This window comes from Nilaparvata lugens, chromosome 5 (assembly GCF_014356525.2).
Source record: "Nilaparvata lugens isolate BPH chromosome 5, ASM1435652v1, whole genome shotgun sequence".
Lineage (NCBI taxonomy): Eukaryota > Metazoa > Arthropoda > Insecta > Hemiptera > Delphacidae > Nilaparvata > Nilaparvata lugens.
Window position 1 is genome coordinate 69,377,630 of NC_052508.1, and position 17,061 is coordinate 69,394,690.

Sequence of the window (17,061 nt, forward strand, 5' to 3'; positions counted from 1 at the left end):
GCTATACAAATAATTATCACTCCCCTATCATTGAGAAACTGGGAAATGTTGGAAAAAATTATTCACCTTTTAATTAGCTTTTAATTATCATTCACCCTTTGAATTTAGCTTAGCTTTATTCATCCTAAAATGGAAGATGGAAAGAATATGGAATTCTGTGTAATTCATATACATCACATATTTCCCGGACCATCTATTGACAATCAACAACTATCAAAAAATAAATTCATCTTTGAAACACTGATTTGACCTATCTTTTTTTCTAATTCAACACTTTACTGATATATATCACTACCAATTGATTGAGAAAAATATGTTTTCGGAATAATAAATGCTGCATGAATAAGCACATAGGAAGTCCGTATTGAGATGCAAATGAAAATATTGATTGTCAGATAAATTTCATGATTCACCAAATAAAGTCTAAAGTCAACTTAAAATCTCTTCAAGTGTAAAAATTTAATAGTGGTCAAATTATAATAGAAACTATACAAAATATGCATTTGTATTAGAATATTATTACAACTGAATACATTAAAAAACATAACGTGGTTTGCAGCAGTAAGGAATTCAATACATTCTACTCCATAGAGACATAACGAGTTCTGTTGCAGTATTCGTTTAGTAACTATAACGGCTTTTGCAGCAGTACGTGGGGTACACATGACGAGTTATGCAGCAGTATCCAATCTTTGACGGCCATTTTCATACCTTTTTAACGTGTTCTGTAGCATTTAACAAGTGGGAATAGTTGTATATGAACCCAGAGAACAAAATGGCGGTCTTAACTCGAAATTGAAAAAAATGGAGATAACGAGTTTTGAAACTGGGCTACTCACCTGCAAACACATGATTATGAAAAAGTATGGTTACCCCAAAATTGTTATTTATTATTGTTATTTATTATTGTTATTTATTATATTTATTAATGTCGGTATATTTATTTATATGTTTTATATTTATTACTTTTAATTATGCCACGTTTGTTACCTGAAAAAAACCTAAAGTGAATACAAGCTACCAAAAAACCAAAGAGCCATTAGCAAAAGAAAAGTATTGTACCTGATGTATAGAAAATTATTTATATTAAGACCTAAGGAATACTATAAGATATAAGCCCAGAAGTTTTGCGAATCGAAATTATTGTCTAAAAGGAATCATTGTGAGAATCATGAAATGTGTGTAGTTAGGTTGGCAGCCCTGCGAGCGGCGATTTCAAAAATTACTATGTTTAAGTGTTGTCAGGAGGAGTGCGTTTAGAAGTTTATATTTATGATATTTTATGTGTGTTGAGGAGAAGAATTTGTTATTGTATTTGATAAAGTATAAAGGAGATGCAGCAAATATGTCTGCGAACTGTGATAGAAGTATGAGAGTATAATTTATAATTAAGTATAGTGTATATCGATGTATTGAAGGGTGGGTTTTCACTAAAACATTATGATTCTCAAATATTTTGAATTCAAACCCAGGGGCGCGTGTAAAGTATCAAATTTGGGTAGATAAAATCCCTAACAGAAACAGTAATAGGTCTGAAAATAAAGTAACTGGCTAATATCGCCAAATAGATAATAACTAAGATTAGATAGCATCAGCTTGTTCTGGCTAAATGGTACAAAAACCTAAAAAGGATTTGAAGGAATTTTATTGCTCATAAATAGATTATTATATAAAATATTTGAAGATTGAGGTTAGGTACATGTATTCACGGATCGGTGACCTAGAGATCGATCAAATCGAGAAACGTAGAATCTGACCAAAACCCCTTGGCAGAGCTCTACTGCAATCAAATAGTGTGCAATGTGAAAAAACACCTGATCACGTGGCTAATTATTGGGTAGCATGAAATTAATATTAATGTATAGAATATTAACTAGCATGTAAAGAGCATAACAATAAACCAAATAAAAATAATTAAGTGTATTCAGGAAATAGGAGGTACCAGGCGCATGAATACCGAATAAAATTTGCATGCACCAATAGCAAAACGGCAGTTAATAGGCGGCAACTGTAGGCCAATTCAAAAATATTTCTATATATTTATATAAATGTACTGGATTTTGTGTTAAAACTTTGTATAGTCTATGTTATCGATATGGCTCGAAAGCAAAGAAATTATTAATCGTACAATCTAAGTAATATTTTGGTATTTTTTGTAAGATCTATTTGAACCTAATGGCGGAGGACTAAGATATTCAAATTTTATGTTAATTTGAAAGTCGGAAATAAGATTTGTAAAATTGAGAAAGGAGAACCAGCACTCGCCAGCCAAATGCCACCATAAGAGGACCCCAAATATTTTAGAGCAAATTATTAAATTTCTTAAAGGACTTCGTGATGCTATTGTAAAGCAGAAGTCATTTTCAATTTCAAATAAATTTATAACCCCTTGGAAGAGACGATTCCGGCTACCATATTCCAGGACCACATGGAGTTGGATCGACATCGGCGGCTTATAAGAAGATTTTCGACACGTGAGTGATTAATATTGAATTAGTGATGGGCGCCCTAGTGCTTCGAATTAATTTGATGATCAAAGCTAGCTCGCCGAAAGGGTTTTTAATATAAATTAAGAAATTAATAAGAGTAATACTTGCGCAAGTAAAAAATTAGTATTAAAGGTATTTTATTGAAAGAAAAAGATAGATCAATACAGTTCAGAAATTTCTATTGAATCAAAGAAGTATAAAATCTAGGCTATTAAAACATATGCATATGATATTAATTTTTGCAATATATTTGCGATAGTTTGTTATAGCTCTAATTCACTAGATGAATGGCTCTACCTATTCCGTCAGGTGCCGAATCTTGCACCCTGAGAAAAATATATATTCGATACAAAGAAATCTACTAAGTACTAGAGATTTTAATATATATATATATTTGGATTATTAGTGGCTAATTTATCAAGCTGATCTTAAGGCACATATTTTTTAATTGAATTGTCCAAGTCGACAAGTATTAGCAAACGCATATCGCAGCTACATGCAAAGGAATGCATATGATTTTAAGATAAAGGCACATGGTAATGATTCGTGCCATAAATCTAGAATATAAAGTTTAGCCTGTGATATTTTACTGATTTCAATTATTGTTCTATTTTTATATTATATTTTTTATCGCTCTTTATATATTTTTTGCCTCGATTTATTTTTTGCATTATTTGTTTAATATATGTATGAAATGTTTATGGTGTGCAATTTATTTTCATTCCTCAACACTATAGTATAAGTATCATATTTATATATATTTATTTTTATTGAATTACAAGAGTTATAGGAGAAGCCCATACCTAGGCATATCAAGATTTTTTGAGACTGAATCCTATTAAAAAACCACGACCTAATTATATGATTATATCGAATATCTCATGCTTTACCGACTGATGCCAAGCAGGAGGCTAATCGTTATTTAAATATAAAGAATAACGTCAGAATGTGTAACCTAGTTCTGGGATCTAAGGCAACTGAAGTAGAAATAATATCTGTGAATATTATTTGCTTGTTACTTGTAACAGTTACAAGTAAAAAGCTTCAATTAGCTCCGGGAATTGATCCATGGGATATCAAAAGGTCTGGAATCTGTAATCTAAGGCAACTGGAGTACAAATATTTGTTTGTGGGCTTCTATCAGTTACAAGTTACAAGCTATAAGCTGTAACTACCGGGATCTGTTCCATAAAATTTTAGGAGATCTGAAATCTGTAATCTAAGGAAACTGAAGAGAAAATAGTGAATTTTTATTTTTTTCTGTGAGCTTGTATTAGTTCCAAGCTACATGTTATAAGCATCTGGAAAAGTCTCATTAAATTTAAGAAGAGTATAAAATCTGCAATCTAGATATATGGGCATTATAAACTTCACATGAATGTGATGATTTTTCAAAACTGTGTATAAGTATCGTTTTCTCCTAAATCTCAAAACATCCAGATTTTCATTCTATTTTCTGAGTTTCAAAAACTATTCTTGTATACATTGCAAAGTTTTTTCAAGAACTCAAGACTCGGTACCTCATCAATAGGAATTAATCCAGGTCACTCTCAACGTTGAAACCTTTCTCTGAAATCTTCTTCATGAGTTAAATATCCATCGTTGAGAGAATTAACATCAAACTTTGATTCAAACTCCCAATATGTTTTAAAATACAATCCAATTGTTTTCAATATCTACAGTCACTTTTTTGTGTAGTTGAGAAGTTGATATTGTGGTAATTATCCATATTACATAAAAAGACTGAGAAATTGACAAAAACCACAGATTTATTCGGATATTACACCATTGTCAATATCTGATAATCTCTCAATCTCTTTCTGTCTTTTTCTCTTAAATCGGCATACTAATTAAAACTTTTACAATATTTTCATTTTCAAATAAATCAGTTGAATTAATGAAATTTAAGTTTTGGTAGAGAGTTAGTGGGAAGAATACTTCGAATATCTCCCCAAAGAATGGACATTGATATGTCCAAAGCTCCGCCAATTTATGTAGATGAATAACAATATTATCTATTTTATCTATAGTTATTACAAATTGGTTTTTTTTCATATTATTTACAGCTCAATAATTATTTTCTTAATTTATATTTTGTAAATTCATCGATAATTTTGCTGTATATAAGTGTATAAGCCAGTATATATTGTAATCTACATAAATAAAGTCACAACAAACAACCTTCACTCTGCGGGTCCAATTCACGCTCCAAATCAAACGTGTGCACAGTAGATCAAGATCAGCTGGACAGTTTTGCGGATCACGTAATTAATCCCTGAGTCACAGAGATAAATTTCCAAACAAACTCGCCAACAGTGTCTTTGTATTTGTATGTGAAACATACACACAAACACAGAGATTCATGTGTGAAACATACTGTACATACAAATACAGAGATCCCTGTGTAAAACATAGACACAAATACAGAGATTCATGTGTGCAACATACACACAAATAAAGGAATTGTGTTCGTGTGGAAAACATTCACAAAAATACGGAGATTTTCCTTGTGTGTGGAACATACACACAAATACAGAGACTAGTGTTGTGGAAGACTCTACACCTACTTTCGGACGGACTCTGTGGGACAAAGTTCGCAGATCTCCCGTTGTGTTCATTGTTTGAGTTGGTGATTGCGGCATGGTCTTAATGAACAGCGGGCTATCACTGGTGCTGGATTCACCTGATACTTTCAGCAGTGATCGAATGGGGCGCATTGATGGTATGCGTAAGGAATACTGACGGTTGGAGGAACTTTAAGTGGGGCTAGATTCATGTCAAAGTGTCAGTATTGATTTAATGGGGAGCATCGATGATTTTCATAAGGAAAATCATAAGGAATACTGATTGATTGATTGATTGATTGAGTACTTTAATTATGTAGATTCCAATATATACTGGCTTATACACTTATATACAATAGCTTACAATACAGCAAATTATAGATGAATTACATAATATAGACTAAGAAAATAATTATTGAACTGTATATGATATGAAAAAGCAATTTGTAATATAATAACATAGAGAAACGATAACATCAGTAGATATCCCATGGTATAGGGCGTTTATGTCGCAACTTTTACTGTTATCTCAAGCCGATAGTCCACCTAGTTCTTTCCTATTCAGCTGTGTGACGCTGGTAGTCTCTCAAATTGTGCCGTTCGAACACCATCACCCCAACAAAACAGTAAAAATTCACAATAATCGACAGTAATCGGCTTGAGATAACAGTAGAAGTTGCGACATAAATTCCCTATACCATGGGATATCTACTTACGCTATTGTTTCTCTATGATAATAACTATAGATAATAATCATATTGTTATGCATCTACATAAATTGGCGGAGCTTTGGACATATCAATGTCCATTCTTCGGAAAGAATATTAAAAATATCCTCCCCACTAACTCTCTAACAAACAGTTTAACTCTCCACTGACAGAAGTGAAAATTCACCGGTGATAGATTCACTGCAATCTGACAGCATTGATCAAACGGGGAGAATAGATGATTTTTGAAAGGAATACTGACTGTTGAAAGTAACTTTCAGTGGGGCTAGATTCACTTCATTCTGTCAGTATTGATTTAACGGAGAGCATTGCTATTTTTTATAAGGAATACTGACACAGATGGAATTAAATAGAAAATGCATTTATTCAAATGCTAATTAATACATAATTATTAATTAACGAAAATCCTAAATAAAAGCTGTAAATCACCCGGAAGACTTCTGCTACTGCAGACATTGACAACAGGGTTAACAGGTAGATGGAAATTCGATGAGATCTACTATCCAAAAATTAGCTGCCAGCCCGGGAATCGAACCCGGTACCTCCCAATTGCTAGTCAGGAATGCATAAGGTGCGTACAGATATACGCGCTGCGAACATGAGCAATTCACTTTTAATCAGCTGATCCCAAGCTTTTTATATCTGTATCTTACCGTTTCTGTAAGAATACAGATATAGTCAGCTGACTGAAAGTGAATTGCTCATGTTCGCGGCGCGTATATCTGTACGCACCTTCACCCTTACACCAAACTGACAATCTCTGGATAGCAGCGCTTATTTTATATGAAGCCATAGCGGCCAACCAGTTTACAGACTGAGAGTTTAAAGTGATAATCACCGGTCATAGATTCACTTCACCTGTTTATTATTCATTTGACGGAAAGCATTGGTGCTTTTTATGGCGGATGTTGACAGATTAAAGTGAATTAGTCTACAAAAACTCACTGTTAGCATGGATAGTATTCAATGGGGCATTGATGGTATTCGTATTCATAAGGAATGCTTAAAGTTTTCAAGGGCCGCTTTCCGAGCTCGGGATTTAGCTAAGTTCTAGACTTGAAACAGCTGGAGTCAGAAAACAGACTTTCCGAAACAGGACGTATAGTGTCGTCGTGGTCCACGTTCAAATAAAATTTTGAAAAACTAGAAAATTGAACTCAAGATTAAATGAGAGGAATTAGTGTAGAGTTTAAGCTATTTTGAATCATTCAGGAATGTTCCATTTCGTCAAGGAGAAACGTTTCCAATTACAGAAATGAGAAAATAAAGGTTATCATAAAAATTACAACCACGCCCCTGACAATGCTTAGAATTCAGCTACAGAATACAGCTATTGCTGTATTTCCATAAGGTCTATAGTTTCAATCAGGTACTTGTGGTTGAGAATACTGCGTGAGGTCTACTGTTCACAGAACTACTAGTATAGTTATAGCGGTCATAGCGGTTAGTATAGCGGTATAGCTATAGCGGTATAGTTATAGTATAAGTATACCGTTATAAATTAAGTATAACTTATAAGTTATAGTTATAAGTTATAGTTATAAGTTATAGTTATAAGTTATAGTTATAAGTTATAGTATAGTATATAAGTTATAAGTTATAGTATAGTATAAGTATAGTTATAGTATAGTATACCGCTATAGCGGTATAGTATATAGTATAGTTATAGCGGTCATAGCGGTATAGTATAGTTATAGCGGTTATAGTGTTTACATCTATCTTTGTCGACTTGATAACGTTGCGACTGGAGATATAATTCTCACTTTCATTCAATGAGACCTTAACTATTCTTTTAAACATTTTGATGTGTGCTAAAACACATTGTTGCAAAGTCCACTACAGACGTTTTGAATTTCTTGAAGTTCTGAAAGTATAAGAAACCTATGTGTGAATTCACAGTACTCTTCTCTCCTCGTCGCTTTTGTGAAGCAGCCACACCCCAGACCCTCAACAGTTTATGTTCGCTCAACCCTTTCCCGGCGACCTTTAAGGGTGGCACCGTCTTTTCCGTTTGAAGGGCAAGATAAGATGGCCCTTCCCATGCAAATTCACCAACATGTCGCTCTCTTGTCTCCGCTCGTAAATATATTCGGGCACCTGGTGAATACATATAGTTATACCAACACATGCATTCAGTGAGTAACATATACCTATAGAATCTACACAAATAGTTGGTGAGATAAACCATAGAATCAACAATAGTCAGTTAGATAAACAGAGTGAGTCATATGTATGAGAAACCTTCAATAAGTTGGAGACTGTTGTAAATATGATACGGTAACTTTCAGGATAAGTTATTGGTCAGATACTTTACCTTTTGACGTACAACTGAATTAAAACACCTCATAAGGGGGTGACTTAGAGGTTGTAGCTCGAATATTTTTAATGTAAACATCCATTGTGTGATACATCATTTCGAAGGCCTTTTTGAAACAAGCAAGAAGACATCAATAAAAATGTTCTATGAAACATTTTATCCGAAATGGCGGCTGATTGAAGTTTTAGTTTTTAAAGAAATAATAATTTATAAAGTTGTTGAATGAAAGACAAGGATAGCAATACCATTGTTAATCAAACTCTGCCATTATAACGTGGACCTCACTATAGAGTTTCACGTTCTGTTCGCACTATTTCGGGGAGTCTGTAGGACTTACAAGACTAGTATTCCTCCACCATCGAATTTTGATGAACAATTTCTACTTAAATAATTAGTCTTAGTAGAGGTAAGAAATGAACATATCTTTTGATGTTAGACTCTTGAAGAGTGTTTCGACAACAGACGTCAACATCACGTACATATGTATTTCATATTCAAATCATGATCCATTCATGGATATTGGAAACAGTAGTAGAGCTCTAAGTAAGAGAACAAGCGACCAGCTTAGCCAATCAACTAAACGAAATTGTGCAGTTTTATGCAACCAGGATGATTGTCAATCACATTACCAATGCAAACTAATTCAATGAGCTCGCTGCAACAGAGCCAAGTCCATCGTGGAGGAGAATATTTCAAAATACATGATGATATTTTGCTGAACTTGATGCTAAAACAAGAGCTCTAAGCTTGAATATGAGTGATACGAGAAACTATTACGAACTGACCTATTGTTTGTTGTAGGTGGGCTCCGAGCCAAACGGTAGTAATTTTGACAAGTTCGCGCATGTTCAATGAGGAGGATATTAGAATTTTTAAGTAATATTCATCTTCTTACTGATCTTCATCATTGAATAAAAATACTAAGGAATTGTTAAAAACAAAAGATTCATTGATACTTAGAAAGACCGGTTTCGGTTGTTACACCATTGTCAATCGCTGATGAACTAAAACTAAATACAAGAGCAACAGAATCTATACTAGTGGGCGAGTACTGCTATTGGTCAAGGGCATGAACGCCTGCCTTTGGCCCTGATAGACAGTATCCTCCCACTTAACGGTGTCACAAAATGGTGGCTTAAGCAACAGACTCGCCATGATAACAAAATTTACTCTCATTACAAAATAATAATCACAAGTTCAGAGTTAAGGAGAATGTTGAGTTCCTGAATGTTAATAACAAAGGCAGATCTTTGAATATTCTAGAGGCTTCAGAAATAACAAGAGTAATTAAGGACAATTCCCAATATAGTTTAAATGACCAGATTCATTCCAACTAATACAACACTACGAATTTAGTTTTATCATAACATTGTAACCATACATTAGTCAATAGTTTTTCCATTAAAATATTTGGTTTATCATCTTTCACTTGTTTTCTTTGTTCTCATTTTGTACTGGAAGTAAATTTTGTTATCATGACATGAGTCTGTTGCTTAAGCCGCCATTTTGTGACAGCATTAATTGGGAGGAGACTGTCTAACTGGGCCAATGACAGGCGTTCATGCCCTTGACCAATAGCACTTCTCACCTACTAGTATGAATTCTGCTGCTCTTGCATTTAGTTTTAGTTTATCAGATATTGACAATGGTGTAACAGCCGAAACCGGGTTTTCTAAGTATCAATAAATCTGTGGTTTTTGACAATTTCTCAGTATTTTTATCCAATATGAATGCCACAACTTCTCAACTACACAGAAAGTGATCTCCATTATCTTTCTAAGTAATCTTATACTGTGGTAATCAATATTCCGATACTATTTTTGAGCTTATAACTGTCATCAGTTAGTCAAGCACGGTTTGATTCCGAGGCTACCAATAATATCAGCCAATCATGGAGCTGAGCTGTGAAAAAAGTGCTTGGCTAGCATCTTAAAACATCGATCATACGGCGTATAGTGAAATTGAAAAAGGATTCTCAGCGAAATCATAGATGAGAGGAGAATAATAGTAATGATTTCTAACTACTTCAATTGAAAGGGTTCTAATACAAGGGGTCCAAGTGACATATTGTTAGTTTCGAGAAAATTGAGCCTAAAGTTTACTTACATTAATTAATTCTTCATTCATGAAATGAATATAGAAATAATATTCACCTATTCCTATAACTATTCAGTATACTTTTACCGAATCAAACGTACAGTTTAATGTCTCAAATTGCTCTCCTCTCTCAATTATCAGCTAAATAGTGATAAGAAGTATCACTTGTACCCCTTGTTTACAAAACAAGACTCTATTGTCTAACTACACATAAATCTATCAAATCCACCAGCAATTGAACAATGCTGATTAATGACCTCAATGCAATATTATCTGATTCGCTAATTGGTTCTTGAGGTATCTTTTGCTTGGTGACATGGCTTAATTGAGGTTAAATTTAATTTGATGGATACGAGCAACTGTTGTTCTGTAAACAAGGGATCTAATCAAACCAACACTTGGACCCTTGTCTAATCAAATAAACAGCTGTTTGAAAATGTAGTTTAAAAAGTTTACACCAGATGTCGGCACTGATTAGACTTACGCTTATACCTCTTGTATACTAGATTTTTACCACTTTCAGCTATCGATTACTGTAGCTAACTCATAAAAATGAAAAATGTCAATTAGACCTCTTGTATTCTGACCCCCTCAATTGATATATCAGTTAGATAGATAGATTAGATAGCATTCACTGCCCACCTAATCAGGGGAGTCTAGAACTTGTCAAAAAATTTTAATGATTGAGCAAAATAGACACAGCACACAAAAACAAGAACAAGATACAGGAAAACAAAACATTATACAATAATTGAAGTAGAGTAATGATCAATGTACTCTTCCTTTGTCTAAAAAGCACTCTTGCAAAAATCTACTTTCAATTTAGATCTGAACTCGCATTCATTCATATTCTTCATAAAATTATGTAATAGTATATTTCGCACCTAGGGCCGAAAATGAGACTTTTCCGGCTCGAAATCGGTTTTCAAGTCCGAGGCCGTAGGCCGAGGACTAGAAAAGATTGAGAGCCGGAAACACATTTTTGCCCGTGGTGCGAACGCTATTTTTCGCCACACAGAAAAAAAAACATATATTTATGAGAATTATTGTTTATTAGGCACTTCCGAAAGCAAAACTGGAAGGTCATAGCTCTAGCAAATCTGAGGTAATCTGGATATCAGGAAATTGTCCAAGTATTTTTTTTTTATTCTGATTTGTCTAAATAATCTAAAAGATTATGTTTAATTATGTTTTAATGTGGGAGGTTGAGTTTATACTTGTTATTCTTTCAAATGTCAATAAGATGATATTAAATATTATAAATGTTTTGATTCTTGAATAATAAAACACAAATAATGAGAAGATTTTGATCAGCTGTTTTAGCACACTTGAAATTTGGCCAATCTGAATGTCAAAGTCAACAATGCTTGTTGTCGTCGACTGCGGAAGTTTAGGTTAGAAGTTCTATCCTACTATGAAAATCGAATTTGAATAGTTTATTATATCTTATCTGTATTTCATTCATCCAAATAAAATGATAGTATCTTATTGCAGAATACTTTATTCAATTATTCTAGAAGCATAAATTTATTCCGTTTCATAAACTATTTTGTTCACATCAAATCACAATCAGCTAATTTCAAGGTTATTTTACAGCCCTAGGGCCGTAAAACTTTTACCGGCCTGGCCAGAAAACAATCACTTTCGGCCTCCATATGACGCACGTAAACCAGCTCATTACAACCAAGTGGGGCGAAAAATATTGTATAGTTGGATGCCAGAGCACCTGACGCCTCTCTTATAGAAAGTTGAGCGATGCATCTCATATCTCAACAAGAAGTGTTTCTTTCTAATGATAATGAATACCATGAGTGAAATAACATTGATTTCTCTTTACAGTATATAAGATTTGATATAACAGTTCGCGTGACTGGCACCGTGAAAATATCCAATTATTTTTAGAACTATTCATATTCGCTCAGTCAGGGTGAATTGGGAATATTCCAATGAATATTCTCATTGGAATTATATTCATTATAATTGTATTCATCATATTATATTATAATTATATTCATCAATATTATATTATAATTATATTCTCATTAGAATATAACTCATTAGAATTATATTCTCACTGTGCTGTTCATACTGTCGAATTCGGATTCATTCTCCAATCAATTTTGGACATTGTTAAGTAACGATCTGTCAACGTAGCGCAGCTGGGAAAATATAGCGTTATCTGCTCTGTGGAATGATAGACAAGGATAGCAACACCAATGATAATCAAATTCTGCCATTTTAATGTGGATCTGAAACTGACACACCAGTCAAGCAGTTGTCTCAGAAGCAGTTACAGAGAAAATGGCCTTGAAGCCACCGAATGGAAGAGGCTTGTCACATCAATCATAGCCTGAATAAGTGCGCCAGAAATCACTTCCTCGGACAGTCGGGAAAGTGGAAAAGCGGAAAAGTGGAACGTGGTGACCACTGACCGAGGGTCAGAAACGCGTTAACAACGATAAACCCATGTCGAGCAGCCAGCGTGGGGTCTCACGCTCCACGTTTCGACAACACGACATCCCTTCACGCTACTGTCACGCAATCTAGAAGTCACCACGAGCTGACTGTGAGATCTGACGATCAATTTTGTTATTAATGACTGCTTTAGTTAAGGAAATAATGAAGTTCTAGCTCAGTCTAATCGAATTGTTTAGTTCAAGTTAATGAGATTTATTGTTCTCATTAGCTTGAGAGTGACTGAAAAGTGTCAGACTCTATTCAAAGGGTAGATCAAAACGGAACACTGATCTAAATGATAGAGTTTCATAATGAACAATATTCATTGCTCGAAGCAAAACCTAAATTTCAATCTTATTCTAAATTGAAGTTGGAAGCTGTTTCCACCTGGATTTCGCCATCCTATTATATAGAGCGAGAAATTTCTGTATTCCTATATCTGGTTATTTATTTATATTTTTATCTGGTTATTTATGTTCAACGGACTTCGAAAACGGCTCCAACGATTTCACGAAATTTGGAACATAGTAGGTCTATGATATAAAAATTTCGATTGCAATAGGTCTCATCCTTGGAAAAACTCGCTGAACGACATTAAAAGGATAATTCATCCTTGGCTGAAACAGCTGTGGATAGTAAAAAAGTGAGTGAGTGAGTGAGTATGTGAAAAATCAAAATATCGTATCCCCGAAATTCATAAGATGACATATAGCCAGCTCTTATAAAACACGATCATTTTAGAGAATTGTGTTCTGTTTATCAATAAATAAAAATACCGAGCAAAGCTCGGTGCCCCGACATTGATTAGATGAATAAATCTCACAATAGCTGGAGATGTAGTTGACAGGGAATGTTTCTCTGAGATCAAATCTCTGCTAATTCAAGTGCTTCTTGTTGTTATATACATGAATATTATATAGCACATAACAGAAATATTTTGCAGTTTTATAATATAAATAAACAGGAAACACACGACATAGATAGATTAAAAGCACTTGGAAACTTACATTATAGTTTGGAAATTTTCGAGGAACTATGTCAACCAAGTAGGGAGTGGTGTTGATTTGAACTCCAACGGTCATGACCACAGAGAACGCGGTAGAAACGGATGAAGCCGTATAGACCAGAGCACGTAGTACATACGAACTGAGGTGTACAAATTGAGGGGATACTATGGGGGTATTTGAATATAATATAATAATTATGAATATATTTTATAATGTGAAAAGAAATTCTAACCAAACAACAAATTGAGTTGAATCAATTCAATTTCATAATCAGCATATTATTCAGTTTTCAGCTGTGAATAACAAATAGTGAGTATGTTTTTGATTTTGTATTACAATTTTTTAAATAAGTGCAATATTTCTAAAGTTTTTAATTTATTGTGATACATTCTGTGATTCATCTAGAATATAAAATCAACCTTTAAAATTTAAAATTTCTAATCATCATTCCTGGACCGAAAATCAAGTAACGAAGCAGTGTGTGATTACATAACCTAATCTTTTGGACAACATTAACATTTTATCAAAATTCTTGGAGAGAAATAGTACAGGCTTAGCCTAGTTTTTTCTCCAATGTCATAATTGTATTATGATTATACTATTTTATACAATAAATAAATAAATATACTAGTAAGCTATTTTACTAGTATTATACCACAATAATGCTCGTGTTCCATTCACATTTGACAATTGGTGATGAGCCAAAAGTTGAAACTCATTCAAATGAAGTAGTATGATATCTTTTGAATTCGGAGCTTGAAACTACCACCCCTACAGGCAGATGCATGAGCTAGTACAACTACCAAATCAATAATTCATTTTGAAAGAGTCCTAACGAATCAACATTCTCTCGCACCAGTGATTCATGGACAATTTGCCATGCAAAACAATCAGCCACATCCCATACCTCACCGGTCACATCTAATGATCGTTTTGAATATTCAATTGCAGGTGAAATTTGAATAGCGACAATCGGGTTCTATCGTCTTCTAAATATACATGATGACGTCATGGATAATTTTGAAAAAATCAGCTTGTAACGAGCATCGATTCATGTATGAGTATGACAGACGTAGTCTGTCTCAAGATGAATTGTTTTCCGTGATTTTTCCCCGTCTCACAGGTCATTAAAAAGCATGCCGCGTTGGGTCTTGTGTGTAATCAGTTTCACAGCACCGTTTTTAAACGAAATCACTAGGTGTAAAATCCAGTTACTCTCTCAACTTGAGCGTTGAAACGATTATGCTATTTTCCTACACATTCACTGGAATGGAAAAATACCATCAACTCTTTCTTTCAGCTCTCATTTACATAAACGGGAGATGAGATTAGAGCGCTATCTAGCGAATAAGCTTGAAACACTTGGGTTGGAAACAGAATAAAAACGGACCTCCGAGCAGCTTGCTTAGGATCAACCCAACAATGTTAACTTGCTGTACAATTCCCTGCATTTCCTATGTACTTGCACGGATAATTTTTATTCTTCATCCCAACAATAGTTGAATAGAATCATACAGTGCTTTGTTTGGGATTGTTATCATTATCCTACGTTATGGAAATTGAGACGTCCTATAAGGTTAATGGGAGATTAGATTGTGTTAAAGAAAACGAGTTAAAAAACATTGAACAATGAATTACTGTTTACTGAAGCACAAATAAGCTCAAATAGTTCATTATCGACATAGTAAACAGAGATTACTCGTTACTAAAATAAGCTCTGAAAAAATTGAAAATATATGTTGCATTTTAATAATTGTCATTTTACAATAACTAGTAGTTTTGTGAACAGTAGACCTCGCGCAGTTATAAACCACAGTCTCCTTTAATACTGTCCATCAGAGTAAATTCTGTACTGTCCTGTCGTGTCGGCGAATTATCGGTGTATAAACGACTAATGGCTGTTTGGGTTGTTGTATCGACAATGCTGATAATTTGATGTAAACAGCTATGCTACTATCATCAAAAGCTTACCGAGTTGAAAGCAGAGAAAAGTCAGGAGAAAATACTATGCTACTTCAAGTTATCAATTTGCATGCCTCACTGCATGCAATTAATAGTCCACACAACAGATGTTCTTTCACTAATTTACATTGAGATATTGAATTATATTTCATCGCACGAAATTTATAATCCACTCGACAGCTGATTAATGTGAATAATTCTAAAGTCTGGTTCTCACTCTTATATTGGCCTTTCCTTTATATTATCCTTGAAATGCAAAATTTCCAAAACCTTTATAAACGTCGACGCGCAATTGAAAAGGAACATACCTGTGAATTTCATGGAAATCTATTACCGCGTTTCGCTGTAAATGCGGAACATGAATATAAACATAAAATCATATAAAAACTGAAGAAGAAATGCAAAACCTTAGACTTGAATCTAAAGCTGCGTACACATATTCGCGCTTCCAACCCGCACCGAGCACGCTCCTCCCTCGTTCCGCCCTCGTACCACCACGACCACAGTCGCACCGCCCACGCACCCATCATGAACGTTCCACTGTTGCCCCGGTCGATCATCAATCGCTCTGCTGGAGTGACGTTCGGTTGCGGAGCAGAGCGAAAGTCTGTACGCACCTTTAGACCTCACTTCGCTCGATCAATAATTAGTGATTTATTATGTTCATTAGGTACCGAATTTCATCAAATGCACTTCAAGTAGTAAGTATTATTATGGACTTGTCCTTATAGGTGATTCAATTGAACACAATTTATAATAAAATTACGTGAATATCTCGTAAGAAGCCTTTATCTATGAAGTAATGAATTCACATCCATACTCCACACATATTGCTCTCTTCTATTTTCATATGAACATACTTACTCATGAAATGTTACCACAGTTTACCGCAGTTGAAATTAACTTGAGATGGGAAAGGAATAATCCTCCGAAATTTAAATCAATAAATTGAATATATAGTTCAATATATAACTAAATATTCCATTTATTTAATTTCCAACCACTTCTAAGTAGCAACATTTATAATTGATGATATGACAGCTCAACAATTCAAGATTTACCCCATTCGACTGTCATTGATGATTGTAGGCATATTCATAATCAACAATAAGATTGTCATCAGTTTGCAATTTAATATACATAATAGATCAAATAAATAGATTTCCAAAAAAATAAAAAAAATTTAAATCAAGTAATTACAAATTTATTTATTATCCTGTCCCTTTTATTTTTGCGAAGTAGTTGCCTGTGAATTTTCCATAAATTAATATTGGTTGTTTCGTAAATACCTGGTGTATTGAAGTGAGGAGGCCTCCGACACTTTATTCAAATTTTTCACCTTATTAATTTTCACTGCACAAGAAGTTCTTGAAGTATGCTTTGTACGGCGAATTTAGATCTTTTCTGGAAATATTGGTTCCTTGTGATGAGTTGGTCAGC